Genomic DNA, 24,354 nt, shown 5'->3' with positions numbered 1-24,354 from the left:
TTTCTTTGGGTTTGGCCACAACGCAGTGCTGATGCACGAACTGTCATCAGGGATTTGCGTGTCTTTGTGGGTATTTTTGCATGTGGCACCTTTCATTCTGACCAGGGTCCCGCATTCGCCTCTAAGGCGTACAAGGATGCCATGAGGTCTTTGGGGGTGCAAGTAAAATTTTCGTCTCCATACAGGCAATTCAGTTGTGGAGCGGATGAACCACGACTTAAAGCAGTCCTTGACAGCTAGAGTTATTGCTACGGGCCTGAACTGGTTTGCCCATTTGTATAGCGTACAACGTGCACTAAATAAACTCCCTAGAAGATCTCTGGGTGGGCGGACCCCATACGAAATACTCTTTGCCATGAAAATGTTTGTTCCAGACCTTGATGATCTAGACATGGTGGCGACAGCCTCATCCTTTGACGTAGATAATCATTCTGATGTGTTACAGAAACTACAAGAGACTCGAGACGGTCTTGCAAAAGAACATTTATACCCTTTGCCACTGAAACGGCGCTGCAGATTCCGGTAGTCGGCTGGCTACCAAAGATCAGAGACCTGGTCCGTGAAATGGTGGAGAACAAGAAAGAGTTTGGCCCCTCTTATCGTGCACCTGTCCCAGTGCTTGCCGTATAGGGTACTCGTTCTGTCATTTCTGATGGATACATCTGCCAGTGGATTTCTCACCTTGTGAATATCCCCTGCGCCAGCAACATTCGGAAACTTTTGTAGCAGTCCACGCCGATGAGGTCAAAGACGACGTCTCAGAGACACGGCTCCGCTCGCGACTACGCTGATGTCACCGGCTCCATAAGAAGACCCCGTCGGCGTGATGACGTCAGTTCCCTTTTTTCCGCGCCGTCGACGCCAACGGATTTCGGGAATCGCTGTTGGTAGCTTTACTGTTACTTTGTGTTTTTCTGGGTTTCTCTTTCGAGAAAGATGTCGACAAGGAAGTCGGGCTTCAAGCCCTGTCGTGAATATGGCAAACACATGTCGATCACGGATCCACATGACGACTGTGTGTGGTGCTTGTCATCTGACCACGATGTGGATGGTTGTTCTTGCTGTCGCAAGATGAGCTCCAAGACTCTAAAAGAAAGGGGGGCGAAACTCTTCATCGCCAGGATGAAAAAGGAGAAGAGAGGAAAAAGGAAGTCGAGGACGAGGTCACGATCGAGGTCGAGGTCGGCGTCGAAGTCGACTTCGGGGCATGCTTCACGATCCAAGAAGCACAAGAAGAAGAGGAGGCACTCTTCTCGACATCACTCGGACAAGAGTTCGGCTCCGAAGTCGAAGTCACCAACTCGACGCCGAAAGGACTCTGTGTCTCCTTCACCCGTTCCGGATTCGCCTCCTGGTCCTTCTTCTCCAGTGGCTTCGCCGGCTCTGGTTCCATCTCCGACGCCGGTTCCATCTCCGGCTCCGGATTCATCTCCGGCTCTGTCTCCGGCCCCGGTTGAGGAACTTCAAGTACCGGGTGAGCCTGCGACACCGCTTATTCCACCGTCGGCGCCGGTTGGCCCGAGTCCGGTGATGCCTGACCAGTACCCTGCGTTCCCTGGACCAGGTCAGGACCCCTCACATTATTTAAATGCTATGTACGGGGTATTTGCGAGAGCCATGTACACCACTGGTGCACCTGCGGGTCCGATGGGTCCAATGGCATTTAATTTGGGGGTGCCGCAAGTCTATCCGCAGGCCCCTTTCATGCCATTTTTTCCGGGGACGCCGTCTTGGCATTTACCGGCGCCGAGGACGTCGACGCCGCTTCCTTCTTCACCGGCTCCGGCTCGACCTCGTTCGACTCCGGCTGCTCCTACGGATCCACGTTCAACGCCAGCGCCGTCGGATTCGAACACGGCGCCGCCGACGCCGCTTGTACGGATTTGGTCCAGAAGGGAGGCTCAGAGAGTGGTTGATGAGCGAAGGTACCTTCTGGAAGAAGCAGAAGAAGGAGAGCTGGTGGAGTCTGACGAGGTGTTTGAGGAGCTTAAAGAGGCTAGTGGACTGGATTTGTCTCCTGAGTGGGAAATTACTCCACCTTCCGATGAACCCTCGAAGGATGTGGCTCCATATCATGCAGTCATCAGGAAGGCTGCAGAACTGCTGGATCTTCAGTTGTCAACTACTGAGTTCAGATCAAACATTCTGACTGAAGTGTTGCATTCTCCTTCTGCGGTTTTGGAGCCGTTGTTGCCTTTTAATGAGGCCATTATTGACCCTGTGTTGGAGGTGTGGCGTAAGCCTTTTTCTGCTCCCGCAGTCTCTAAGACGGTTGCTAGGAGGTATAGGGCAGCTCCAGGGGACCCTGAGTTCTTGACATCACATCCATCGCCTGAGAGCCTGGTGATTCAGGCTGCTTGTTCAGGGAAATCTAAGGGTGCTTTTCCTCAGGTTCCGGGGGATAGAGAGGCTAAAAAGCTGGACCAGTCGGCCAAAAAGGTCTTTTCATCGGCCAGCATGGCACTAAAATCAACAAATGCCACTTGCCTTTTGGGACGCTATGTTCATGCGCTCATGGACTCTGCTAAGAAACTGGCACCAAAACTATCTGAGGAGGATAGGGTTGGTTTTAATGAGATCTTGACGGATGCCCAGGCAGCAGCACGCCAGGTGATCCAAAGTGGGCTGGACACGGCGGATTCAGTGGCAAGGGTCATGGGACCTTCTGTTGCCACCAGGAGGGGTGCGTGGCTGAAGTCTTCTGAGTTTTCCCCGGATGTACAGTCGACTCTGTTGGATTTGCCATTTGATGGATCTGGTTTGTTTGGCAAAAAGGCAGATGCCGCTCTTGAACGTTTTAAGGAGAGCAAGGCTACGGCTAAGTCTCTGGGCCTTCAATCCCAGTCAAGGGGGTCGTTTAAAAGGTACAGAGGTTTCGGAAGGTCAATCTTTCGTTCCTACAGGCAGACCCAACAGCAGCAGCAGCAAGGCTCTTTGTCTAAACGATACAGAGGTAGAATCAGGGGTCGCTCACGTGGCCGTCAACTCTCCTCCTCTTCCTCTTCAGCCCCTCCTTCCACCGCAAAGCAGCCCTAGATCCGCCATTCTGGATCATGTTGGTCCTGTGAGTGGCCGGCTTACCCATTTTCTACAAGATTGGGAATCTGTAACTACAGATCTTTGGGTTCTAGATCTTGTAGAAAATGGGGAATTCCCCCCAAATTACCCTCCTTGTCAAGGGGCTTGCTCAGAGAACCATTGTCTTCTCCTACAGGAGGAAGTCCTGAAGTTACTACAGAAAGGTGCGATAGAGGTGGTTCCAGAGCAGGAGAGGGGTCAGGGATGCTACTCCCGGTATTTCCTGATTCTGAAAAAGGACGGCAGATTGCGTCCGATATTGGACCTCAAGGTCTTGAATCTTTATCTGAAGCAAGAGAAGTTCAAGATGCTCACGCTTGCGCAGGTTCTTCAAGCGCTGAATCAGGAGGACTGGATGGTGTTGATCGACCTGCAGGATGCGTATTTTCACATCCCCATCCTGAAGTCGCACAGGAAGTATCTCCGGCTTATGGTAGGATCGCAGCATTATCAGTTTGCGGTCCTTCCGTTTGGTCTTACTACTGCACCCCGAGTCTTCACGAAGGTGATGGCAGCCCATCTCAGAAGGTCAGGGATTTCTGTTTTCCCCTATCTGGACGACTGGCTGATCAAAGCGGAGTCGCCAGAGAAGGTGCTACATCATCTGCAGGATACAACTCAGCTGTTGTTCAAATTGGGTTTCTCGATAAACGTGCCCAAATCTCACCTGGTGCCTTCTCAGCGCAACCTGTTCATAGGTGCGGTACTGGACACTACTGTGTGTCGAGCATTTCCTCCTCCTCAAAGGATTCTCGACATACAGGAAATGATTCCTTTATTTTGCAATGGAGCGGTCGTTCCAGTCCTGAAGGTCCTTCGCCTACTCGGTCTGTTTGCTTCCTGCATTCTGTTGGTCAACCATGCACGCTGGCACATGAGGGCACTCCAGTGGTGCCTCCGCAGGCAGTGGTATCAGCACAAAGGAGATCTCAGGGAGTCTGTGAGGATCTCCAGAGAAGCTGCGGCGGATCTGTCTTGGTGGAGCGTGGAGGGCAATCTGTCTCAAGGAAAGCCCTTCCATCTACCTCCATCGGTGGCCACAGTGATAACGGATGCATCCACTTTGGGGTGGGGTGCGCATCTGGGGGATCTGGAGATCAAAGGTCTTTGGTCTCCAGAGGAAAGGTTGCTTCACATCAACCTTCTGGAATTGCGGGCGATTCGTTTGGCACTCAAAGCCTTCCTCCCTTCCCTTCGCGGTCAGTCTGTTCAAGTCCTGACGGACAACACTACCGCAATGTGGTATGTCAACAAGCAGGGAGGAGTGGGGTCTCTTTGTCTCTGCAGAGAGGCCCTGCGTCTATGGTCCTGGGCTCAGGACCATCAGATTTATCTGATGGCAAATCATCTGGCCGGGGTGCTGAACGTGCGTGCAGACAGTCTCAGTCGGCAGTTCTCCGCCGACCACGAGTGGAGGCTCCATCCGGAGGTGGTTCGTCACGTCTTTCGGACGTGGGGAACTCCTCGGGTGGACCTGTTCGCCACTCACGAGAATGCTCACTGCCCGTCATTCTGCAGTCTCCAGTATCCAATGCAGGGAGCGTTGGGGGACGCGTTTCAGTTGAGTTGGAGCTCACAACTCCTTTACGCGCTTCCTCCCATACCCTTGATTCCTCGGGTTCTGAGGAAGATTCGCCAAGACCGGGCCCAAGTCATATTGATCGCCCCAGATTGGCCAAGAAGGGTGTGGTATACAGATCTTCTCCACCTCTCCTCGTGCCCTCCGCTCCGTCTCCCTCTGAGGGCAGACCTCCTCTCGCAATCGGAGGGGCAGGTTCTACACCCCCCACCTTCAGAGCTTACACCTTCATGCCTGGAGATTGAATGGGGCAACCTGAACTCTTTTTCTCTCCCATCTGATGTGGTAGAGGTAATTTTGTCTGCCAGACGTCATTCCACCAAATCTATCTATTCCTATAGGTGGTCTAAATTTGTTCTCTGGTGTGGGGAGAAGTCAGTTGATCCTTTGAAGGCTCGTTTATCTGACATTCTGCAGTTTGCCCTTTCTCTTGCTCAGCAAGGCTTTGCTGTGGCTACTGTAAAAGGATATTTATCGGCTTTGTCGGCTTTCCTTTGCTTGCCGGATCAGCCGTCATTATTCAAATCACCTATTGTTCTTCGTTTTCTTAAGGGCCTCACAAACAGGTTTCCTCCTACTCCCTTTATTGTGCCTCAATGTGACTTAAACCTTGTCTTGACTTATCTTATGGGTTCTCCCTTCGAGCCCTTTCACAAGTGTCCCTTGAGACTGTTGTCTTTTAAGACGGTTTTTCTCGTTGCAAGCACCTCGGCAAGGAGGATAAGTGAGCTTCAAGCTCTAAGTTCAAAACCCCCGTTCTTGACCATTCATGCTGAAAGAATGGTACTCAGGACCAGGGCTGCGTTTCTGCCTAAGGTGGTAACTCCCTTCCATTTGGGGCAGTCCATTACCCTTCCTACCTTTTATCCTCCCCCTCACCCTTCCAAGGAGGAGGAGAGATTTCACCGCTTGGAACCTAAGAGGGCGGTGAGCTTCTATCTGGACAGGACTAAAGACTTTAGAGTTGATGACCAGCTCTTCGTGGGATTTGTTGGCTGCAGGAAAGGTCGAGCGGTGCACAAGCGCACCCTTTCCAGATGGATTGTCTTGTGCATCAAGATATGCTACTCTTTGGCTGGTAAGGAACCTCCAGAGGGTTTAAGGGCTCATTCCACTAGAGCAAAGTCTTCCACTTCTGCTTTGTCTAGGGGCGTTCCTGTGGAGGACATTTGTAGGGCGGCAACTTGGGCCTCCCTTCACAGCTTTGCAAAACATTATTGCTTAGACACCGAGGTGAGGAGGGACGGACATTTTGCTCGTTTCGTCCTTCAGGACTTTCTAGTATAGAAGGGTGGACACCCTCCTCCGGGAGTAGGGACTGCTGTGGGAATCTATTCACAAGGTGAGGTATCCACTGGCAGATGTATCCATCAGAAGAACAAGTTAATTACATTCAGTAACGCTTTTTCTGGTGGATACAGTATCTGCCTGTGGATTCCTCACTGACCCACCCTCCTCCCCGTTGTCCATCCTTCTATGCGTACAATTCTATTAATGGTGTTTCAAAATGTGTTTTGTTGCTGTCAAAGGCATTGTGTTATTTCTTTTGCCTTGCTACTTATTCTCCACACTGTGTGTGTTGTTTTATATATTATGTACTGTGTATACTGTGTATATATTGCTGTCAGTCCGTCCGTGTGCCTCGAAGGCACGGAAAAAAGGGCAGAACTGACGTCATCACGCCGACGAGGTCTTCTTATGGAGCCGGTGACGTCAGCGGAGTTGCGAGCGGAGCCGTGTCTCTGTGACGTCGTCTTCGACCTCATCGGCGTGGACTGCTACAAAAGTTTCCGAATGTTGCTGGCGCAGGGGATATTCACAAGGTGAGGAGTCCACAGGCAGATACTGTATCCACCAGAAAAAGCGTTACCGAAGGTAAGTAACTTGTTCTTTACCACCACTTCCTGGTTGCAAAGATAACAGATACATCTCAGTGGACAATGTCAAACTACAACGCCTGACCGATTCTACATAGTATGACACCTGCTGCTTCCTGTCCAACAATATCCAGGAATACAGTCTTGGCCAGTTCCAACAACATCAGGCCTGACACTGCCATAGAGATGACCGCTGTTACTGATCCTTTGCTAACTCCTCCGGCTTGCAGTCGTCATGAAGAAACTGAATATGCGTATCCCGCTACAGAGTCATTGCCTGGTTTACAAGACAACACACTAAACCAGTCACGTTTTTCTTTTGACTCTAACTCCTCATCATCGAGTCCCCCGTCCAAATTTTCTGTTTTTGTCACCTGGTTTAAAAGAAATTATTTGGTTCCTCCTTGGACTTACATTTGGTTGGTGCTCATCGCCATTTTTTTGTTCATGTCGATTACATTTGTGACATTTTTCTTCCTTTTAATAAATGGTCACTACCTCACTGAACGCTCTGCAATAAAAGTAATTGATGGAACTTTGGCACCGCACTCCTCATCACACATCATGAAAAGGGACCAGACTTTTTTCAACATCTCTGCCTGGCCAGTTGCGGATGGAATAGTTTGGGATGCAGTAAACTTCCAAATTCATGGCCCCACAGAGGTGGTTAATGTTCCAAATGTACTTCGCGTTTCTATGGGGGATGTAGTGAAACATAACATACGCTCTGATGATTGGGACGTACAAGCCATTCAATCTTTATTTTCTGATTTAAAGTATTATGCTGCATTGATGCTGAGGATTTGTATTTAAATACTGCAAATTATGCTGATTTATTTTGTTACCAGCATTATGGCCATCATTACCTGCATAAAGCTAATACATTTAGAAATGTTTTTAATTACACACAATGGGATCATTGCCCAGCTCCCATTTGAAGCCAGTTGGAAAACTCTTTTGAAAAAATTTGTATATTTCACTGATTTTAATAAATCCAATCCGGATTCATTTTATTTTAAAATGAATACTACAGTCCTGCTCACCCACACTAAATGAGTGTATTCAAAATTCTTTATTGGTCAACTGGCAGTGGGTGGCTATGAGCTGTGGAAGGATACAGTAGATCTTAAGTCTGTTTGGGGTTCTAAATTCTGGCAGGTGCAAGGCTCTGAAGCTTTGCATCGTGCGTGCCTTATCCCAAAACAAATTCTATTTTTGAGTAGTTCAATATATCAAACAACCTGTTTAGGTTTAGCCACTGCAAAACAAATGAATGCACTTAAAGCACCTACACTGGCTCCTTATGAGAACTGGAATTATCATACTGGCCATTGATGATTGCAATTGTTGTTTACCAATAATACTTTTAATATCTCTAGCCTGGACCCCTGGGTTGGTTGGTTTGGCAAACCAGTTCAGATTCTTGCCAAGGCCGTTTTCTAGGCAAGGCCCAGGGATACATTTAAGATAGACCTGATCCACGTTTTTCTGACTCCCATTCGGTTACTACCTATTCATTAGGAAAATTATGTCAAAATTGGTTGCCACACTCGACCCTTACGTCAGTTAAACGCCATTTGTCGTTGTTGTCAAGTGACATTGACTTGACAGATGTTATAAAAGAGCCTTCTGGTCCAAGATCAAAAAGATTTATTTATGCCACTTACAATTAATCTGGAAGCTGTCCCAAATTGAAGCTGCTTTGCGTTTAAGGGCAATAGACCAAGCTAATTTAGAAAAAGTGCTGGCTGTTGTTGATAATAGTATTAACACTCTTTCTTCCCGTATTTACACATTAGACAATATTGTTTCATCTGTTGTGGATATTGTTCATGATGAAGTATCTGTTTTGTATCATGGGGCAAATCAATTGCGTTCAATTATGCAGTTTGCATGGACATTGCAAACTTTAAAGATGGGGAAAGTTCCATGGGATTACATGAACACGTCATCATTATTTACGCCATTTAACTTGACAGATAAACAACAGTTTATGTCCATGAAGGATTCCACATACGCTCTGTAACATATTAAAAAATTGTAACCTTTGGGGGGGCGTGGCTAGCCGAGCAGCGAGATGGCCGCTCTCTGAGTGAGCTCCGCCGGCTACTCGGATTAATCCTTCAGTAATCCTGTTCCTGGAGACTGCGGAGCCCCGCACCTCCCGGATTCTGCGGCTAACGACCTGGTGATCCTTCGGCTCGACTTGGGGGCACGGGGATGGTTTCCCCTCGCAGCGGAGACGGTCGAATTATTTGCCGGCTGACGGGAAGGTCCTGACCTGCGCCGGAAGTGCCTCCTGCGGGGAGCCGCGAGTCACGGGAGACCGAGGCTGCAGAGGCCTCAGCGGACCGCGCGGAATTTGCTGTGAAGGCTTCGCCGCTGTACCACTATTGCGGCCGACGGTGAGCTCCCTGAGCGGACGGCTGCGGGGAGACAGAGAAGCCCGGGGCGACCTGGAGAGACAGCCGGGCGGCGAAACGAAGATCCTGCGGCAGCGGAGGGCGGTGCTGACCGGGGCTGAGCCCGGGGGAGATCGTGCAGGCAAGCCCGCGCCGGCGGCGTCACAGCGACGGCTGGGGAGGAGGTGAGAGGGCGCCCTGAAGGGACGAGGGGCACAGCTGATCCTGCCACGTTGAAACGGCACCGGGGCCTCCCACTACTCTTCGGCCGGGCGGGCCACACGCCTGGACACCCGGAGTGGACCCTTGTAGCCCTGAATCCCTTGAGCCCCGGCGCGGCGCTATCCTAGTGGAGTGGGAAGACGGCACGTTGCGCCCGAGGAAGGCTCTCGCTGACCGCTGGCGCTTGCAGAGCGGCCTGGGCGCCTACAGAGTTTTCAACCGTGTATTGCCACACTTGCTGCGCATTCAGGGTCACGCTTGGCGCGCACCGGTGCCGACTGGACAGTCGCACACCTACGGGACGCTTGCTGGCGGTCGCGCAGTGGGGTGCTGCCCTATTGATAGGCCGGTAGATCTCTCTTGCCCGCTGCGATGGGGAAAACAGACGCCAAACAACCGAAGCTGACATTCGACGGTAAGAAGACTCCGAAGGGCGCGACAATGGAACCTGATGTGAGCACATCACCGTCGCGGGGGTCGACCCCGGATATAGACTTTGGGGCTCTCATAATGGAGGTGAGGGCGAGCCTAAAGAGCATAGATGCAAAGCTGGATACCATGACGGCGCAACTCGAATCCGTGCAGACGAAGGTGGACACCCACGAGAAGAGACTGGACAGTCTCGAGCATGGGCAAACTGAGTGTTGCGAATTCCAACAACAAGCTAAGCGACACATTACGACGCTGGAGCGCGAACTCGACAATTTGCGCGCCAAGTCAGACGATTTGGAAGCGCGCTCCCGAAGATCCAATATTCGCATTACGGGTGTCCCAGAGACCACAAACACGGGAAAGATGGAATCGTTTGTGTCGTCCCTCCTGCATGAGCTGTTCGACCCGGACTTGTCCCCGGTGTTCACGGTGGAAAGGGCACACAGGTCACTGGGGAAGAAACCTCCGGTGGGGGCCCCACCACGTCCGATCCTGGCCAAACTACTCAACTACCAAGATAGGGACATCATTCTTCGATTGGCGAGAGAGAAGGGTAAGATCATGCATCAGGGTAATCACGTATCCTTCTACCCAGATTTCACCCCGCTGGTGCAGGCGGCCCGGAAGGAATTTTTACCAGCTAAGAAAGTCCTAATACAAGCCGGCGTGTCCTACTCTCTCCTCTACCCGGCAAAGCTAAAGGTCCTGCACGACAACACTTCGCACTTTTTCACGGACGCCAAGGCAGCCCTTAAATTTGCCAAACACATCTGTGCTGGGGCCAGGAGAAAGTCGCCACGACTCGAGGAGGCTTCAGGGCACCTGAGTGACAATGACTGAGGACCCTGGCACGCTCAGCCTACGGGGCTGCGGGTATCCTCTTTGAGCAACTGTTGACAGCCGGACTGATCTCTCGCACAGGCTTGCTTCTCCCGAACTGCCTACTTGGGGGCGGTTGATGGGACGCCACTGCATGCAGACTTGGGCTGCCATCTCCGAGTTCCCACTGAGACACAGGTTGGCTGCGGATCTTGGGGTTTGTAGGGTGGGGGTGCTGCCAGACCCAGGACCATTTAAGTTTGACAGTAGCCACCCCACATGTGTGGGGGTGTTAGCCGAGCGCACCACGCCTCATGGGGTGCCTCCCTTTGTTGCTGTTGTTGGGGTCTTTTGATACATTGAGTACATGTTATTGGGCTATATCACGACCTAATTGGGGGGTTGCTGAGGGAAGGGGGTGGAGGGGGGGTTTTGAAAAGTTGCAAGTTTTGGTTCATATTAGGTGCATTGTACTACAACACGAGCCTAGCTCTCAAGGCGCTGGGTCCGCAGATAGGAGGTCCGGGTGCCAGGTAGACTTCCGGGGGCGGGGTTGGGTGTCAGGGGTTTGGGTCTGTCAACTGCTTTAATGGGAGACATCAAAATCTGGACTTGGAACATTAGAGGCCTTGGGGACTTCCAAAAAGCCCGCTTGCTACATGGCATGTTGTCAAGGCATACTGTAGATATATGCTTCCTACAGGAAACGCATCTGAATGTCACCCCCTCAGCTAGATTGAAGAATTCAAGATGGGCGCATGTTTATTCCTCCATTTACTCGAATTATGCGAGGGGCGTAGCAATACTCATTCGGAGGGGGCTGGATTGGCGGGAGTACTCTCATGTGAGGGATGCGGAGGGTAGGTATGTTCTGCTTCATGGGGCTTTGCAGGGGAGACCCATTGTCCTGGCTGCAATCTATGGCCCGAATGTGGACGATCCTGACTTCTTCAGAACTGTTTGGGCGAAAATTATGCTGCTGGATTGCCGGGCGGTGGTGTTGGGGGGAGATTTGAATGTGGTGTTAGATGATGACTCAGATCGCAAAGGTGTGAGCAGACCGCAGCACACTAGGGCGCGCCAAGCGATTTCTGATATCATGAGGGAGGGTCTGCTTTCCGATGTATGGCGAGTTAGAAATCCGGGTGCTAAAGTGGGGACCTGCTACACCTCTCACAAGGCTGCTTGGTCGCGACTGGATTTCTGGCTGGTGTCTCCTGAGGTTGCGACATGGGTGTCGGATGTGGATATTATGGCTAGATCGCTATCAGACCATGCTCCATGTATGTTGGTATTGCGCCCCCCCGACGCTGCACGCAGGGCGTTCCAGTGGCGCCTTCCCCCACATGCGCTTGCTGACCCTGTGTTTGTGGAGGAGATAAGGGAGGATATCACTAATTATTTTACTGAGAATGAGGGGTCAGCAACTTCTGATGCCATTGTGTGGGATGCATTTAAAGCTGTCGTACGGGGCCAATGCATTGCACGACAAGCAGGGGTCCTCCGTACCATACGGGCCACGTTAGCTTCACTTGAAGGGGAACTGAAAGCCCTCGATGTCGCTTTTAGCTCCGACCCAACGTTGGCGCTTGCTGGCGCTCTGAAAACTAAACTGTTAGCATTCAAAGAGGAGGCGGAGCGGGAGGTGCGATTCCTGGGGCGGCAGGCTGAGGCGCGCAGGTACGGGGAGGGAGATAGGCCAAGCAGGACTCTAGCCAGACTGATTGCTCCTCGCACACAGTCGAACTACATACACGCAATCTATGATGCCACTGGCCGTCTAGTGGTAGGCCAAGAGGCGGTGCTGGGCGCCTTTGCAGACTTTTATGCCTCTCTGTACACCTCGAAACAGCCCACGACACCGGCGTCACTACGGGACTTCCTAGACTCCATAGCCCTCGTGTGGTTCAACAACAATCACAGACAGTACATGGACCTCACCGTTACAGTGCAAGATATCGCCCAAGTGATTAAAAGCATGCCGGCCAATAAAGCTCCTGGCCCGGATGGCCTGACCACCTCCTTTTATAAAACCTATGTGGCTGAACTAGCGCCGAGACTGCACTCTGTGTTTGTTGAGGCTCTCGAGTCGCAATCCCTCCCAGACTCCATGCGGGAGGCTCTCATTGTCACGCTACTAAAGCCAGACAAGGATGACCAACAGCTGGACTCTTACAGACCCCTGTCCCTCATAAACGTAGATGCCAAAATCTACGCAAAAGTAATTGCGGATAGATTGCAACCGTTGTTGCCGATTATAGCGCTCCCTGATCAATCGGGATTCATCCCTGGACGTGCAACATCACACAACCTCAGGACTATCTTCTCGGTCCTTCACTATTTACACCCGTCAGTACAGGCAGCGGTGGTGTTTTTGGACGCCACCAAAGCCTTTGACTCCCTGGAGTGGCCCTATCTCTTCGAAGTGTTGAAGCGGATGGGATTCAGTCAAAACTTCATGACCCTTATTAAGCTCCTATACACGTCACCCAGAGCCCGGGTGAGCGTTAATGGTCTTGTCTCCAAGCCGTTCGCTGTCTCGAGGGGAACTAGGCAGGGTTGCCCGCTATCCCCGCTTCTCTTTGCGATTGCTATGGAGCCATTAGCAGCTCGAATTCGGCAACACCACACTGCCAGAGGCATCGGATTCAGTGCTAGAAGCTTATTGATCTCGCTATACGCGGACGATGTCACACTGTACGTTCAGAACCCCAGAGACAACCTGAGCCCACTGCTGCGCGAGTTTGTGAGATTTGAGGGTCTAGCAGGGATATCCATTAATTGGTCGAAGTCAGTGGCATTCCCCCTGACGGAGAGCACTGGTAGACCTGCCCCTGACTACCCCCTCAGATGGGAGACGGAAGCTGTCAAGTATTTGGGCGTCTGGATTAGCCGAGATGTACAGGAGCTGTGGTCGCTGAATTTTGGTAGGGCGGTGGACTGGCTGGAAGGGAAAGTCGAAGTCTGGAATAAATTGCCGCTGTCCCTGGTGGCTAGAATTGCGTTGGCCAAAATGGTGGTCCTCCCCAAATTCTTGTACTTGTTTGTCAATGTACCACTACCTATGACGACGCACTTCCACACACGGGTCCGCTCACTATTGCTGAAACTGGTGTGGGCCGGCGGTCAGGCAAGAGTATCCTGGGACCTACTCACGCTTCCGCTCCGACAGGGTGGACTGGGGGCCCCGGACTTGAAGCTCTATTCGCTTTGTGCACAAGCTCAATTCCTTCATTTCTGGGCCTACCCAGCCCCCTACCAGCCGCATGTGGCGGTGGAACTTGCAGTGGTCGCCCCCTCGCCATTACGAGTGGCATTATACGGAGCGGTTACGTGCCCGTCGCGTGAGGTGGACACGGTGGAAATGATCCGCTGGTCCTGGCGCGAGCTTCGGAAGCGAGCTGGTCTCTCCCTGCTCTATGCGCCTGCGGTTCCTCTCAGGGGCAACCCGATGCTGCCCTGTTTGACGGCAAGAGGTGAAGTCCTCACTATCCGTGGGAATAGGCTACTCACTTTCGCGGACATATATCCAGATGGCTCATTTTTCGAGATGCCTGCGGATGGGGATGACCAACCTTGCACGTTTGCGGACAAATTACTATATCATTCCCTTAGGGAATCCTGCAAGAAAATGGGACAGGGCTTCCCGGACGAGCCTTGCGCACTAGCCGCCCTGCAGGACTTGCTCTCAAGACCTTCTCCTAAAAAGCTGGTGTCCAGATTGTATAACTGCATGCAGGAACAAGCCCCGGTGACAGTAGCCACGGCCGAGTCCGCCTGGGCTGAAGACCTGGGGGATCAGCTGCCGGATGATGCATGGGGGTATTGCTGCGCTCAACTCACAGCTCTATCACCGAGTTACCGATTGCGGCTTATACACTTCAAATTCCTACACAGATATTACCGCACTCCGACACTGCTACGCCGCATGGGGATCCGCGAAGATGCCGCTTGCTGGAAATGTGGGGGTGACGATGCCACCTTTCTACATGTAGCTTGGAGCTGCCCCAAGCTGGAGGCATACTGGTCGGGGGTCTTCAACGCCATAAATCAAATCGTACAGAGGAACGACTCCCCATCTCCACTGCTGGGTTTGCTGGGGTATGTTAAGCGCACTGAGCCCTGCGACAGGAAACTACATGCACTACTCCTGTTATACGCCAAACGGCAGATAGCTATACACTGGGGCAGACCGGCCCTCCCCACGCTCGAAAGCTGGATCAGTGATGTGACTTACGGCCAAACTCAGCTGGCGAACTACTGGGAGACCATGCCCACCGCTTCCAGACCCATTGACATATGGGGCCCGTTTATACAGTGGACTACAGGACGCGCGGCCCCTGACTCCGCCGACACCTCGCGCGCTACCAGCGTTTCCGACGACATGGGCTGAGGGAGCGCGCTGCGTAAACTAGCGTTAGAGGTCCCGCTGCCCCGCACTTGGGCTATTGGACACTGCTCAGCCGCTAGCTTTGGCGTTTACTGACTCCACTGACCTGACCGGAGTCCACTGCCCCCCCCCCCCCCCCTCCGCCCTCCTGGTCCCACTGTGGATAATTTGCCGCCCCTCTCCCCCTGCCCCCCGCCCCGCCCTTCCCTCGCTGAGTCGCACACAGCTAAGATACCTTCCCGCACCCGCTCTCCACATAGCTGTTTTCCAAGTACTTGCACCTTTGTTTGATGTTTTTGGTTTAGTTGTTGGGGGGTCCTGTTGGGGGAAACAAGGTGCTGACCGACACATCCTTTTTATAGTCTGCTGAAGCGGGCGGATGACCGCTGCTTATTTGTGGGCGGATTTGTTGATTTTCGCTACCTTTCAGCTGGAAGCAGCACTGGGTCAAAAGTAAGACCGTTTACTCGCTAAAAGATGTACAATACGAACTGTAGACTTTTATTATACCTCAAGCTCACCTCTGCCGGTACCATTGGCCGGACGTAGGCCTCAGAGATATTTCTGTATAATCTTTGTATAATTTACCCTATAGCGGCCTGCCTCCGGGTTGTTGGCGTGACGCAGTGTATGTCATCTGTTTCATTTGTTCATAATAAATGTCTTACGACCAAAAAAAAAAAAAAAAAAAAAAAATTGTAACCTTTGCCATTTTCTGTTGCTGAAACAAATTCAGCAGTGTGGCTCATCCATGGGGTAATAACATTTTCCTTGTTTAAATTTAGTTCATGTATGAAACATTATCCCTTGGGTCGCTATGAACCTTTAGGTAGTGCATTTCTTCACGAGGTGTGGTCTTTACCATTCACATATAGCTGCTTACGTGATGACAAAGAGGTGTACCTCACTGGGGAATCATTTGATTCCTCGCCTGATCATTGTCTTGTGTGTAAGAATGTACAGTTGCATGGCGCATGTAATTTAAAAGCACCGAATTTGGCGTGTGTTTTGAAGGGTAATCCAGTACCAGCTATCACACCTACGTTTACCCTGCTAGCAAACGGTAGCTATTTGCTTTTAAATAATGAAGATTGCCGCGGCATGCTTGCTGGCATCCCTTACATTGCAACAGTCTCACAGCGTGTGGTTTGCTGTAAAAATTTGCTTTTTCTACCCCCACATGGGAAGCTCGACATCTCGAATTGGCATTTCATTCCGACCTTGAAGGCAGAGTTCAACAAATTGAGCAGAATAAGAGCATTATTGTCCCAAAAAGAAGTTGCTCTCACATCTGCTTGTGAGACCTTCGTCCTTCACGTGGCTAACACCCGTACAGAGGTACATGCACTTCTTAATACCGATCTCCTACTACATTTTGGTTCATTGATTCACACTATCTTCAATGCTTCTAACACTACAGGCATTGCCCATTTTTTTTAAAGCTGTGGGCTCTGGCCTTGTGACCTCTTTCCAAACTATATTTGGTGTGATACCAGCATTTATCCATTCCATTTTTTCCAGCGTCTTCGGTTTCTTACCACAATTACTTGCCTTAGCCGCTGGAATTCTGCTGTTAATTTGCATCCTCTGAAATAGCACCAAACAGCCGGGACCGGCTGCTGCTGCTTCGTAGTCGTATGCTTGAAGGCTACTGTACTTTGCAACTGGCCACTCTGAGCGTGGCTTATGCATTATCTTTTTGTTTCACTTGCGTGCAACCAGTCTTCCACTGCTTGGAATGTTCCTTTGAATGGGCATTGGATCTTTGCCTCTCCAATACGGTGTCTCCTGCCCCAGATTTCGACCTGCTAATGAGTCCTCTAGTGGCGCATGAGCTGGAATGTTCCGGTGTTGGGATTATGACCTGCGCGGCTGCGCTTGGAGTTTTAGCGGAATGGGATGTCTGTGCAGCTGCACATTCGTTCCTACAATTAAGTTTTCTTGAGGAACACGCAAGTTGTCCACTGATGGTGCTAGAAGCCCCCATTGTTGATGAACATGTATGTTCATTCTCTTTGCTGGAATGGATGGCTACTCTCTTTGCTGACAATATCAATGACTTCCTCTTGGAGGCTGTTGCAGCTTACTGCTCATACACCTTAATGGATTAACCGGGATGCCTTCCATCATCTGCCAGATTTTTTTTTTTTGTAATGGTTTTTCTTTTTTCACTTTTTTCTCTACTGGAGTTTTTACACACAAATTAGTGCACCATTTGACTCTTTGTCCAAATATGACTGCTTCTCTAAATGTTTGCTCACTCTGACTTGAACTCTGTGTTCTATTGAGTCCACTGACCGTTGGCCTGACTAAGGGGAGAGTGTAGTGAGGAAATTAATAACTGCAGACATTGCTAAGGTAGCATAAGTAGTATATGCTTGGCTGCCATTCTGCCGCTTTTGCACACAACACTACATGGCTCTGTTCTCGTGAAATACTTTGCTGGCCCTGCTTCACACGAGAACTGTCTACCTTTCACTTATCCAGCTGGGCACCGCGCTCTCTGTCTGCACAGCATGTTCAAGGTCGAATAACAATGTATGCTGTTGATTCACTTTGGTCTGTCCCACGCACATAGACATAACATGAAGCACAGCAGCCCAACTGAAACTCGGGTGCTTTTAATATGGCATTACATGCATGAGAAGGCACTTGAAGAAAACCTTTCCAACATAGACGCGCTGTGCTGATCCTGAGATGTAATTCACTGCATCTGATCTCGTAGGTATGGGGTCTCGCTGACAAAGCCCAGAGGTCTTCTATAATTATTCTAAACTAGCTCATGAGCACGGGGAGGGTGGTAAAAGGAGCTACAGTCCTGTTTCCACTGTCATTATAATATGATTTCCTCTTTTGTGCTTTATGGAATTGTAACAATGCTAATTATATTGTTTTTATGCATTATGCTGCTCGTATTCGCTAGAGTACTGCACCTTAGAGCACGTTAGTTAAATATAAACATTTTAAACTATACAGTGTCTCTGATTACTCACGTTGTGGACAAGTAGGAGTGTGAACGAAAGAGTGTTCTTGTTTCCCACTATTCCTAAGAGTTTACTAAGTCGCATGTTCTAGGTTGTCTAATCATTGGTAGCTTCGCTGTAGTACGGAGAACGAATGAGACACTGTTGCTAGTCGGATTGGGGTTCTGGGCACTGAGGTGGCTTTTTTGGTACACAACAATACACCGAGGTCCTGGTTTCCTGCGCATAGTTCTGTGCATGAGCAGAATTCCCTGAAACAGTGGCGTATGGGGCATCCACTTGATAGTGAATACTCTTTTTATTCTTTAGTACGTGATGTACACACTAGGATCGATCTCTTTTTATGCACGGCTCATCTGGGTCCCCTGATCGTCCCATCGGAATATCAGGCACGTTCCTTTTTTGGACCACTGCTCCCTGCTGCTCACTTTGAGCAGGGGTAGACAGTGGCCCACCATAACCACCTGACGGCTACAGGTTGCGGTTCTTTCTAATCCTCCCTTTCGTGATGATCTGACACAATGTCTTACTCGATATTACTCAATATTTCAAAGAGAACGAAGGTACTGGCTTGTCCCGTGCCCTGGAGTGAGATGCTCATAAAGTGGTAGTTCGCGGCCACTGAATGGCAACTTCTTGGGGTATCCGCCGTCGCTTGACTGAGGACCTCATGGCCATTAAGTGCGATCTTTGTATGATGGAAATATGGGCAGCCAACCGGACGGCATCACCTACACAGCTGCGCGAACAGTGCAATAAGGCAGAGGTGTCACCATGACTATCGGAAGAGGATGGCCTTACAACATGCACATGGTGATCGCTCCAGCAAATTGCTGGCTTACCTGGGAGGAGTAGTAGTGTGCCCCATTGTAGCGCTCCGCCGACATGACCGTGAGCTCATTGCATCCCAGCTGGCCATTAATACAGCCTTCTATGATTATTACGGGGGACTGTACGCGGCGTCTGCCCTCCCCCCCCCTCTCTGGATTGCGTATCTAGGTTCTTACATGGGCTTTCCCTTCCTAGACTGAACCCTCTGCAGTGGGTTGAACTGGAAGAACCACTACAGATGGAGGAGAACCGTGCAGCTATCTCTCAGATCCCCCGTAATGAGACCCCAGGCACTGACGGCTTGCCTATTGAGTATTATACCACCTTCTCCACACAAACTGCCCAGCACTTATTGGCTATGTTTAATGAGGCCACAGACAGTGGTGAACTTCTGAACTCCTCCAGGAGGCCTTGATCGTGGTCCTGCCAATGCCCGGCCACAACCCGATGGATGTCAGGTTGTATCGACCTCTCATTTATAAACCTGGACTGCAAGATTTTGGGCAAAGTCCTGGTGAACCATTTGCTACCCATCATTCACTCGCTCGTGCATGACGACCAGTCTGGCTTTATACCGGGTCGCAGCACATTTGTTCACATAACTCAGTTACTGCTCCTCCTACATAATACCCCCTCAGAGTCTTTAAACCAAGTGGCCGTACCATTTGACTTTGAAAAGGCCTTTGATACTCTGGGGTGGGATTATCTCTCCTCAACCCTCACTGCCATGGGGTTTGGGCTGTGGTTCCTGCACTGGGTACGCACCCTATATACAAGTCCATCCGCATGGGTGAAGACGGGCCAGGTGATATCTGACACATTTAGCAGGGTTGTCTGCTGTCTTGCATGCCACCTATGGGATGATGCGCATCGGTGTGGTATCTCTGAGCTGGGCGTCCACCACATCATATCGCTCTATGTGGATGACGCCTTGGTTTACCTTCGGGACGTTGTGGCTGCTCTCCCTGATCTTATGAGCCTGCAGGACAAGTTTGGGGACTTGTCGGGCCTACAGGTGAACTGGCCCAAATCTTGCTTGTTCCCCCTTGGGCTGCGACAGGTGTCACACAGTAACCAAAATATTTAGCATGCACCTCCAGTGAAGCTACAACTCCTTCAAATATCTGGGCGTGTAGATTTATCACGCACAGAGGCATCTTTGCGAGTGTAACCTATAAAGGGCGGCTGGCTCTATCCGCCTATCCATGTCCTTCTGGCAGTCGTTACCTCTGTTTCCACTGGGTCAGGTGGCCCTTTCCAAAATGCTGGTGCTGCCTAGATTGCTATACTTTTTTGCAGCCCTGCAGATCGTGCTTGGTTAGATTTGTTCGCCTTCGAAGAGAACACGCAATGTCTGCAGTACTGCGCGCTGGAGATTCCAAGGCGGCTATCGCTCGGCGACGCGTTTTGTCGCAATTGGAGCTCAGGCCTGTTTTACGCCTTTCCACCCATACCAATCCAGCCCAGGGTTCTGTAGACCAGGAGCAACCGGGTCTAAGTCATTCTTGTGGCACCGGACTGGGCAAGGAGAGTCTGGTATCCAGTGTTTCGGGACATAAGTGTTGATCATCCGATCAGGCTACCCCTTCGGGTGGCTCTTCTGTCGCAGCAGGTGAGGGTTCTCCAACCGAACCTGTCAACTCTGCGCCTCCATGCGTGGAGATTGAGCGTCAACTGTTGATAGCTTTTGATCTTCCTTCCGAAGTCTGTAATGTCATTCTGGCGGCCAGGCGGCCCTCCACTAAGACAGGATACGCCTGCCGTTGGCAGAAATTTGTATTATACTGTACAGAAAGGCCCATTGACTGTCTTTCTGCTTCTCTTTTTACTGTCCTTTTGTTCATTCTAACTCTTGCCCAGCAGGGCTCTACTTTGGGAACTCTCAAGGGTTACCTCTCTGCTCTGTCTGCTTTTTTGCGGCTGCCAGACCGGCCTTCTCTCTTTAAATCTCCTATTGTTAATAGATTTCTGAAAGGGCTGGGCCATTAATTTCCACCTACGCCCTTTGTCATGCCACAATGGGACCTTAATTTGGTCCTCACTTACCTGATATGCTCTCCGTTCGAACCTTTGCACAATTGTCACCTCCGGCTGTTGACCATCAAAACAGCCTTCTTGGTGGCGATTACATCGGCCGGGAGGGTGAGTGAGTTGCAGGCATTATCCAGCTTGCCTCCTTATCTTATGTCCTTTCCCGACAATGTGGTGCTTCGTACCAGGGCATCATTCATACTAAAGGTGGTGACCCCATAACATCTGGGTCAGTCCATTCCTCTGCCCACCTTCTTTTCTCCCCCACATCCCTCTAAGGAAGAGGATCGTCTCCACCGACTGAACCCAAAAAGAGTGTTGTCGTTCTACCTTGACCGCACAAAAGACATCCGGGTGGGTGACCAACTTTTTGTGGGGTATGTGGGAGTAAAGAAGGGAAGGGCAGTGCAGAAAAGGACCATTTCTCGCTGGGTCATTCTCTGCATTAATACTTGTTACGCCTTGGCGAAGAAGCAGCCCCCTGAGGGATTAAGGGCCCACTCCACCAGGGGAAAGGCTGCAACTACGGTGTACCAGTCCAAGACATCTGTCAGGCTGAAACATGGGCATCATTGCACATGTTCGCAAAACATTATTGCCTTGATGGTCAAGTGCGCATATTGCCCGTTAAGTCCTGCAAGATTTTTTAGTTTAGATCATGAGTCCGCAACCCACCACTGGGATGGTATTGCTCGGGTATCTGATTCAAAAGTAAGGAATCTGTAGCTAGAAGTCTCTATCAGATAAACAAGTTACTTACCTTCGGTAACACATTATCTGGTAGAGACTCTTTCTAGCTGCAGATTCCTTACAGCCCCACCCATGCCTGATGTAGTAGGACTAGGGTTGTTCCCCCTTTCAGGGCCCTAGTTTTGCACACGTCGACGTCAATTCCTTCGCGACTCTGCGCTTCTGGCGTGGAGAACACGGAAAGTACTGACTTCTGCGCGCCTGGCGCCTATATAGGCACAGCGACGTCATAACCGACGCCGACAACGTCACGCGGATCCAAATGGAGCCACCCGACGTCGTGCGCAAGGGGTATTGCACAGCAAAGGTTTCCGTATCCAGCCTGACGCCTGGGAAATTCAAAGGTAAGGAATCTGCAGCTAGATAGAGTCTTTACCAGATAATGCGTCACCGAAGGCAAGTAACTTGTTCTTCAGGTATACACAGTTCAATTATGTCCATCAGGTATACACAGTTCAATTATGTCCATCAGGCCTACCTCGTACCTCAGCGCATTAAGCAAATGTTTCCGATGCTCTCCCCTGCTTGCCCCCCCTGCACATTGCAGGAGGCAGGATTTTACCACATGGTGTGGGACTGCCTGGTTCCACAACCAACTTGGCACATGCCCCCACTCCTACACCTTCCTCCTGCCTGCTGCAGCTCTACCCCTGTAGGAAAAGAGACTAGTACTCGCATAGATTCATCGATCTTGCCTTTCTTTTGTTTAAACGTCAGGTAGCCACGGTCTGGAGGTCGCCTGCCCCGCCGGACCTTCGGCAGTGGCTCCGTGACGTACTGACATGGACTCATGCAGAGACTCACACCCTTCAGGGACTCCGGATGCAAGGGATTCTCCGCACCGGTCGCGAGTGCTGGGAAACCTTCCTGCCCAATGTGGAAGCCAAAAACGAAAAACGTCCCCCCTGAAATTCACACTTACTCATGTAATTTTGAGCAGGGCATGTTGGCACGCGTGGGGGTGAGTGCCTCTTATACAATAAGCTTGGCCTACTAGATCAAGTCACACGATCATCTCATCACATCGTACACTCCCCAGCACACATGGTTGTCCTTTCCTGTATATGCTGCGCTCCAATTGCTCTGCCCAGCCTGGACAGGGGCCCCTTCCTCCTTTCCCCCTCTCTACCCGGTGACATGATTGCACATTATTTTTATTTTTCATATTTGACAGGTGCCTATTGAGGCTATCTCCCTACCTTCTCCTAAGGCATGACTTCAAACTTCTCACTTCTTCCGTGCAGTCTCATGAGCTTGTTTCCTTTGTTATGATGCTTTGTTTGAGATGACAGTGTTTATTAATGACATTTTCAAAATGTGCACGACCATGCTGCTGTTGTTAATTGATATATGGCTTTTGTATGCACCGCATGTTGCGGCAACTCTCTGCCTGCAGTGAATACTGTAGCAGCGGTTTCATTTTATGCCTAAAATCCAATAAATATGTATCTTTTTTTTAAAGTTAGACATGTAGGTTTCAAATATTATTTATAAAATTTCAAAAATTAAGTTATTTATTTAATTTTATGTTTGTTACATTATTGTATATATATTTTGTGTTTATGATAATTAAGTGCAAATATTTAATAAATAATTAATGCATTATAATATTTAGTAACGTGTAATTTTAAATTAGAAATAATTTTAATTTGAAAAAATATACATTTTATTTAAGTTTGATTTGTTAGTTAAAATGCTAGATTTTTATATATTATTAATTCTATTTTATTTACTTTCATTTTTTTCATTTAAAAGAAAGTTAATATACTTTTCTGTGGGATGTTGGGTTTATGGAGGAATTTAGTGAGGAGTTATGTGAAGTATTTGATATCAGATTGAAATTTTATTTGATATTTAAAATATTTGTATTTTTTAAAGTTACATTTTGAATTGTAAGATTTAATATTGTTTTTTAGATTGTTCAAATGTTTATTATAATTTTACATTATCATTAAAAAAATTAAATTTGTAAATTTCATTTTAAGTATTTAAAATATTTTACTTTTGTCTATATGTGTAGTTGCTGTACATATATAGTGGTAATTTATAATTAAATTTAGGCATTTAAATAATTTATTTTGTCATTCTTTTCATATTTATCTTGTTATTAAATGCGTTGTAGAAAGTTAAAATGTAATTTACAAATATTTCAGTTGTGATCTGTATTTAAGGGCCTGATCACGAGTTTGTGGTGGAGTTGCGGTGGCAGTTGTTGACCGCCGCACCAGCGTTGCGACCGCCACATTACGAGTGCAGCGGTCAGGCCGTGAGGTAACCAATGCAACTGCGGGGGATCCGCGATCCTCAGCGGTGGCGGTCCTGAGGCCGCAATATTCTTGGCGGTGCGGCTGCAGTACCGCCAAGCATAATAGGAGTTTCCTCCCTGCCTCACTTTTCACTGCGGGTTTGGCGGTGAGGAAACTTGCTCCTCAAGGCCTGGGGATACATGCAGGGGGGCACATGGTGTGCCCCCCCTGTGTGCTTGCATCCCCTATTCCGGCATGGACTTAATCGTCCATGCCATGCAGGAATGGCCTTTGTCATTCCCATTGCAGGGCCTTTTTAAAAAAAACACCGCCGTGGGAACGCCAAAGGAGCACCTGCCAGACTACAAAAATACTTGTAATCTGGCGGGCGGCTGGCAGTGAGCTTCAGCAGCGGCGTGGCGGCCTGCTCCCGCACCGCCAAAGTCATAATCACTCCCTTAATTACTTTTAAATTAAATTATATTTTTTGTAAATGTAGGTTTTTATTTCACTTTAAATGTGATTTTTGTACTTTTTATTTTATATTGTTTTATGTTTTTTGGGAGTATATATTTAAAATGTAAACATCTATTGTACGTTACATTATGTTGTTTAATGCTAGTTATGTTTGTGCATGATACTAAATATTACCCCTGTAGCATCCAACATCTTCCCCCAAAATGGTGTGGATTAGTGTGGGAATAGTAAATCTA

Source organism: Triturus cristatus, chromosome 12 (genome assembly GCF_964204655.1).
Source record: "Triturus cristatus chromosome 12, aTriCri1.1, whole genome shotgun sequence".
Lineage (NCBI taxonomy): Eukaryota > Metazoa > Chordata > Amphibia > Caudata > Salamandridae > Triturus > Triturus cristatus.
The sequence above is the reverse complement of the archived record's forward strand: the minus strand, read 5'-3'. Positions refer to the sequence as shown.